The sequence below is a fragment of the Medicago sativa genome, chromosome 3 (assembly GCF_051527215.1).
Source record: "Medicago sativa cultivar Bolivia chromosome 3, Bolivia_mono, whole genome shotgun sequence".
NCBI classification, from domain to species: domain Eukaryota; kingdom Viridiplantae; phylum Streptophyta; class Magnoliopsida; order Fabales; family Fabaceae; genus Medicago; species Medicago sativa.
In genome coordinates, this window is record NC_140751.1 from 101715773 (window position 1) to 101723753 (window position 7981).

General features: G+C 34.8%; 1 pseudogene across 1 annotated transcript; it reads right to left on the reverse strand.

The window, feature by feature from the left end:
- Nucleotides 1-1968: 1968 nt before the first annotated feature.
- LOC146943042 (ornithine decarboxylase pseudogene) lies at nucleotides 1969-3674 on the reverse strand (annotated as a pseudogene). The gene has a single exon (XR_015032945.1). The product of XR_015032945.1 is annotated as an ornithine decarboxylase pseudogene (transcript).
- Nucleotides 3675-7981: the final 4307 nt, after the last annotated feature.

Here is a 7981-nt window from a genome sequence, read left to right on the forward strand (position 1 = left end):
ATGCTCCAACTGCAACAACACCACCACAACTGTCATCTTCCAGTCTCTCACTCCGGTGGTCTTCCTTCGTCTCAGATCCGGTCATCAGTCGTCTCACTGCCGTCGTTATTTGCCGATCTGCACAGAAGATTAAGGAGGCGATGTTGCTGAGAAGGTTGTCACCGGCGTGATTGTTCTGATCTGAACGAATCGCTGGTGGTGTGAGGGAGAAGAGGATGTCGCCGGCCGCGGTGTGACGGAGAGAAGATCGAACAGATCGATGGCGGTGAGGACGATGGTGGTTGAGGTTAGAGGGTACGGTGGTGAGGGCGATGACGGTGGAGGACAGTGGTGGTGAGGAGGATGGACGACGGAGGAGGACAGTGGTGGTGAAGAGGAAAGTGGTGGTGAGGAGAAACTGAGAGAAGGCAGAGAAGATGAGAGAAGAAGATGGGATGTTGGGATTTTACAAAACTACCCCCTGTTTTATGGTTAAAATGGCTAAACTGTCCATGGTGTTGTATTTGTGTCTAATATTTTGTGTTCACTTATCATTTCTCGTATGCAGATATGATAAATAGACACAAAAAACTGGACACATATACGACACCATATGTGTATTCTACTGTTGCTTAATACATTTATTTATTTTAATTCCTTTTCTTCTCTTCCTTGCACCACCATCTCCCTCTGTACAGAACCCGTTTTTTTTTTCTTCATCCTGTCATTCATGCTCCAACTGCAACAACACCACCACAACTGTCATCTTCCAGTCTCTCACTCCGGTGGTCTTCCTTCGTCTCAGATCCGGTCATCAGTCGTCTCACCGCCGTCGTTATTTGCCGATCAGCACAGAAGATTAAGGAGGCGATGTTGCTGAGAAGGTTGTCACCGGCGTGATTGTTCTGATCTGAACGAATCGCTGGTGGTGTGAGGGAGAAGAGGATGTCGCCGGCCGCGGTGTGACGGAGAGAAGATCGAACAGATCGATGGCGGTGAGGACGATGGTGGTTGAGGTTAGAGGGTACGGTGGTGAGGGCGATGACGGTGGAGGACAGTGGTCGTGAGGAGGATGGACGACGGAGGAGGACAGTGGTGGTGAAGAGGAAAGTGGTGGTGAGGAGAAACTGAGAGAAGGCAGAGAAGATGAGAGAAGAAGATGGGATGTTGGGATTTTACAAAACTACCCCCTATTTTATGGTTAAAATGGCTAAACTGTCCATGGTGTTGTATTTGTGTCTAATATTTTGTGTTCACTTATCATTTCTCCAAGGCATGAGGGTTGCTTGCACTTTGCAATTGCATCATTGACCCACAAGTTGAATTGTCAAGATAGGATTTGTCCGATCGTGTCCCATGTGCAAGGTGTCCCATGTGCAAGGTGACCCATGACAAAATTCGTTACTAAATGTCATTTTTCTTCGGTTAAAATTTTATAAGACAACAATTTTGCTATCAATCATGCATTTTTCATAGGTAAATGCTTTTTTAATAAAAATTGTTAAGATTAACAAGACCTTCGAATTATAAGGGACGATCATGTTTGTTGAGAAGTTACTATTAAGAACTTCTCATTTGAAGCTATTTTGTGATTTCTCTTTAGTTTCTATTTGTTTTTTTTTTATATAAAAAAAGCTATATATAACAAACATATAAAGGAATCTTAAAAGTGATTATTCTTTAAAAAGAGTGAAGTTTTTTCTTTTACAAAAAGCGATGACGAAACAATATCTTACTGTATTAATATGATCGTTTTTGTGGAATAGTAGTAATATTTTAAAAGGTTTTATTAACAAGTGTCTTTAAGACGCTTTTTAAGAATCCAAAATCAAGTAATTACTCCTTACAAAAAGTTAAGTATTTCAATTTCCATTGCATTAAACACATAATTTTTTCATAAAAATTTATCATTAAAATTCTTAAAAAGTGCACGCACATTTCTCTATCTTGAAAAAGTTAAAAAATTAAAAATAAGTGCATTGCCACAAGTAAAGAAACGACATCAAATATCATTCAAAATCTTGTAAGATACGTACGTAGTACTTTGATAGGTAAGATATAACCAAATGAAGAAATTAAAAGGGACAATTATTAGAAGAAAAATGACTCGTTCCACTCCCTCCCATGCCTGCCTAGTGCCCTCTATTATTGATCGGGTTTCCCAAAACAAAATAAAAGATAAATAAAAACAAAACAATATTGCAACATCTCGTGAGAGGGGATACATAATTAGTTAACGCCCGACAAGAGTTGGAGTTGAACATGCAATGTAAATATGCTTAGCTGTGGAGCTAAACCCATTGAAATTGGTCCCAGAAGAAGTTGTATAAGCACCCATATTTGGAAACACAAGCCAATCGTTCACCTCAAGTTCAGGTAACTCATACTCTTTAAGAACCGTATCAACTGAATCACAAGTGGGTCCAAAAACCGTTGAAGCATAAGTTTTAGGATCTCTCCATGCAACATTCTCAGGTTTTGAACCAAACCTAAGTGGCATGCATTTGACAATAGCATAATCAAACACAATGTTATTAAGAGTTCCGTAAATTCCATCATCAATCCAATACTCTCTCATTTCACCTCTCACACGTTTCCCAATAACTTTTGTTGCTAACGTAAACGCCGTTTCCGCAAAGTAACGACCAGGTTCACCAATAACAACAAGATCCTCATCATTTCCGAAATGTGTTTTTATTGCATCGTTCACGTTGAATGCAGCTTCATCAAATCTGGAGCCAGAAGTGAATCCACCACCAATATCAAGAATTTTCATTTTTGGCATTCCAAGTTGTGAAGCTGTTTCAAAAACTTCTTTGGCCAATAATATGGCTCCGTGGTAAGCTTTTGCGTCGGCTCCTCCACTGCCTATGTGGAAAGAAACGCCGGTTACTTTAAGTCCAGCCACATCAGCAGCTTTGAGTAGCTCGGGAACTTCATTTAGGAGTGCGCCATATTTGAGACCGAGACACGAACGCGCTCCACTGTTTTCCTCCGGTTTAATACGGAGGAGTAGCTCGCATTTTGGGTGCCATCTTTTGATCTTTTCGACTTCTCCAACACAGTCGAAAGTTGTAACATTTACGCCAACACTTGCGGCGTACTTTATGTGTGACTCTGATTTACACGGGTTGGCGTAAATGATTCTGTCGGGTGAAACGCCACGTGCTAAAACAGATTCAATTTCGGCACGACTGGCGCAGTCGAAATTGGAGCCGAGTGAAGCTAATGTGCCTATAAGTGAAATATTAGGGTTACACTTAACGGCATAAAAAGGCTTAACCGTAGGAAGTTTTGTGATCCATTTGTTCATAAGGTCAATTATGACCCTTAAATCAAGAACGCTAAATGGTGAGTCATTTTCAGCTGGTTTGGTTTTAATAATGGATTGAATGAAATCTGAGATAGTAACCTCTGAGGACAAAGTTGTCACTTTCTTGCCTTTCACTCCTGAAGCACAAAAAATGGGCTTCAAGTTGGTAATTTGGGATTGAGATTCTTCGGTTACTAGTGTAGGCATATTTGAGCTTTTTCTTAAGTTCTTAATTAGTAGCTTGAAAAGGTGATAGAAAAGGAAAGAAATAATGTGGAATAATAATAATTGGTTTGGATGTTGGAGCTAGAACGCAGAATGATCGTATATATACACATGATTAAAGAGGTAAGAGAAGATTACACAGACAAGGGAAGATATGACACAGGCTGTGAAATTTCGCCATCGCCACGTGAATCATTAGCGTTTGGCCGCATATTATTATATTACAATAATTAATTAATACCACTTGCACCTTCAATAACATCAAGTTTGTCTAATGAATAAATCTGACTATAGAATTTTAATTTTTACTATTAAATCATTACTTATTCATATCACATAACATTCAATGACAAAACTTTTTAATTCAATAGTGAAAATGAATTTATGCATGGTACAATACCTGGCTTAAGTACACCAAAAAAAAAAATACTTGGCTTAATTTTTTTTTATAGGAAAACTTGTCTTACATATACAAAATAGTATAAGTTTTTTTTTTTTTTTTTGACAAACAAAATAGAATAAGTTATTATTTCATATCATACCTCTATATACATTGAGGTGAATTATTTGTATAAAATGTATGTATAAGACAACTTCTCTCTATATAGGTACACACAATATCAAATACACCATCCGATCATTATTATAATAAAAAATTTACATTTAAAATTCAATTAATGATGTATATGATCTTTATTATAGACCACATACATTATTTGTTATAGACCACATATATTATTTAATTAATGGATCAAAAATATTTATTTTTGTTTATAAAAGTGACAAGATGATGTATAAATGGTGTAATTATTTTTATATGTTATAACGTCAAATTAACTCAACTCATTATCATAATATAATATGCCAATCAATGTGAACTGAATGTGATCGCGAACAAGGACCAAATTATGATCCTCTGCTCCTTCCGGGAACCAAAGTGGAACACATAAAATAAGAATAATGAATATTTTACTCTAAACCATCATTTTATCACTACCTTTTTTCTATACAAAGACCTATACAATTATTAAAAAAAATAGTCCTTCAGAAAAAAATAGACCTATACAATTAATACATTTTTAATCTCTTATACTTTTTCTTATTACATTTTCTTCTTCTTCTTTATCTCATAAAAATACATGTTTTCTTTCTAATTTGTAAAAAAGTACATTCTTTCTTCTTGCATTTTTACCATCCACACACCCAATATATATTTTTTAAATACGACAAATTTTATTGATAATACACTAGTCCGATCACAAGAAGAAATCGGAAAGAGGGAAAAAGTTACAAGGACACTAATATGAACCAACAAAAGTTAAAGCAGAGAACCAACAAAAACACCTATGCCAAAGAACTACAGTAGAGCTTCCCACCCAAGTCAGATTCCTCAAGCAACAAATCAGCATCAACAAAACAGACTCGTACAACCCAGAAAAGGTTGTATTGTATCTATCCTCATGTACTATTTTTCTCTCAAATTATTTCAATTTAGAGAGTTTGGCCAAATTAAAATTTATTTTATAGTAAACAAATAGAAACTAATTCTTGCTTCAAACAAAATAAAAATAGAAAGGACTTCGAAAAGTACAGCATGTGAGCAAATTAAAATAGTATGTTGCGCGCGAATCACATGGATAATATTATAATCATTCCTTCATAAAAATACTATTATAATCATGTATGTAGATATGTAACTTAAATAACACATACTCCCTCCGTCCCGGAATAACTGACCCATTTTCTAAAAAAAAGTGTTCCAAAATAACTGACCTTTTTCAATTTTCAATACAACTTTCATCATTCCCAATACAATATAACACTAAATAATACTACTTTTATCATTCCCAATACAATATATTTCACTTTCCCCATTATTTATACATTTTTCTTAATATGTATGAAAAACAAAATTGTGTCAGTTAAATTGAGACGGAGGTAGTGTTGAATTTTCCTCTAAAAATAAACACATGTTGATTTTCAACCGTATATTATTAGCAAGGACAGTTGTATTAGTATAAGTAAGTATATTATTCTTCAGCTTCTTGTCTATGATACACTACCGTTTTTATAATAGAAGAAACTATTTAGATTGTACCAAAAAAAAAAACTATTTAGAAAATGGACATTAGTATAAAGGGATCATCCAATTTTGATGTGACTTTTTTCTTTCATTTTTACATTTCATTTAAACTATTTTAAAGACAATGCATAATGTATGAAAGATCCGGGGTTCAAGCTAGGGGCGGATTTGAGCAGGGCAGGGTGTGGCAATAGCCACACCAGCCCAGGCCCATTTGTTTTAAAAAATAATTATTTTTGATCAGTCCACATTAAACAACAGCCAAGCCCACGCCTTTTCACTCATATTTTTTTACTTCCAGTATCAGAAAAACTCACGCGCATTCTCCTCTCCTTCTTCTTATGAATTCCCTGTGAATTCCTCTAGCATAGTCTTGTTTAGTGCACTCGATGTACCGTATGAATTCCTCTAACATAGATAGTCTTGTTTAGTGCTTACTTTCATTAGTAGTAGTGATCATGCAACTTCATTCTTAAGTTTATTTATATTAATTAGTAGTAGTGATGATGTAATGATGTAAAGTTATTTTTAAAACAATTAGTAATGTTGTAATTTTAGCTCATTTTAGCGAATGGACAATAGAGCATTTGTTTTGTAATTTTGGTTGCTACAACTACAACCATTTTTAGTATAACTTCTTATTAAATATTGTATTATTTAATCATTTGACAAAAAAATATTGCCCCCTGATATTGGAAGTCCAGGTCCGCCCCTGGTTCATCCCCGACCACCCTAAAAAAGAGATAAATTTTGGGCTCTCACTGTCTCACATGATTAATGGGATTACTGCAAAAAAGAAAAAGAAAAACGTTTATTTAGTGGATTTTGTAAAACTACTCTCGATCATCTTTTTTAATAATAACACCACAGGCGGCTTAGAGTCATTTTTCCTGCTGGACCTATTCTTTTTTTAATGAAATTTGACTGGACTTCTATGTTGAACGTCAAAAAAATACCATTGCTTTTCGGTTTAATTACACGTGTGAATAATTTAGGGTTAAATTTGTTTTTGGTCCCTATAAAATTGGGAACTTATAAGTATAATCCTTTACTTAATTTTAATAGGTTTTTTAGTCCATACAAAAAAGATTTACTTCTAATTTTAGTCCCTCTTACAACAAAGTTTGTTTAATTATTCTTAAACTCTTAAATTTTTAAACGATTTTTTTGAGACAAGTTTAGAACACTATGAAAAGTTCATTTACTAAAATTTAGAATTTTTTAACATGAAACGAATTAAATATGAATTTTTTAAAATGGCAAAAGTTAAAGATAAAATTAACAAAATCTGGACGTAGAAATCAAATTTTGCGACAATTTTTTGCAGAGGAATTTTTAGTAATGTTCTTAACACGTCCGTAAAAAATTGTTCAAAAACTCAAGAGTTTAAGCATAAATTAAACAAATTTGAATTGATGAGGGACTAATACTGAGTGCAATTTTTTTTGTAGAGACTAAAAGAACTATTTAAATTAAGTAAGGACTAAACTTGAAAGGTCCCAATTTTATAGGGACCAAAAACATATTTAACCCAATAATTTATAAATCTAAATGAATCAGATTCGGTGGCAATATATGTTAAACTTTAGTTTGACGTCACACTTTTTTGTGATCCAATGTAATAGCTGCAGCGGTGGCGCATCGTTATTGGGTGGTTGTTTCTTGCTAACGTTCTGTTTTGGGTTTGGTCGTTCAACGATAGTTTATGTCCGGTTTGAAGTTGTCGCTATCTACGATAACTGTTGCTATTTCTGATAAATGAGCATGGTTTCGTGATAGGAGGTTCGTTTGTATGGTTTCTTTGAGCCACCGGTCTGAGATTCGATGGTGGTTGATGTTTTATGGCTTTGAAGTCTCTTTGCGGCTCCTTCTTCTTCATCAAATATGTGGCGGTCTTATGGTGGTCGTGAGTTTGTTTGATGTTTTGAAGATGTAGGTTTGTGGCGGTGTCGCGGCTACATTGCCTTGCCATTTAAATTGACTACGAGCTATAAATGACCATGATGCTTACCGTGTGTTGCAACATAGTGAGTTGTAGGAGCGGGTGCTTTATACGTGTTGGAGTTATGATCCTTCGCCTTCTTGAAGATTTGGATTCAGTGTTCTAAACATTCACATACCTATTTCTTTTACAATTTGGTTTCAAGCTTGGACGCAGACTCGCTGGATTGTGCATTGATGTGTCATGTGTGTAGTTTAACTTTGAATTGTGATTTGTTGTTATCGTACCTTTTAGATTGTTATCGTACTATTAGCTACTTGCTAAAAAAAATAACGATGTTTTGCAGATAAAATAAATAAAACATTTAAGAAAAACAGTAAATTAATGTTGATATTGTAAAAAGGGTTAATTATGTTTCTAGTCCCTATAAAATAGCGAC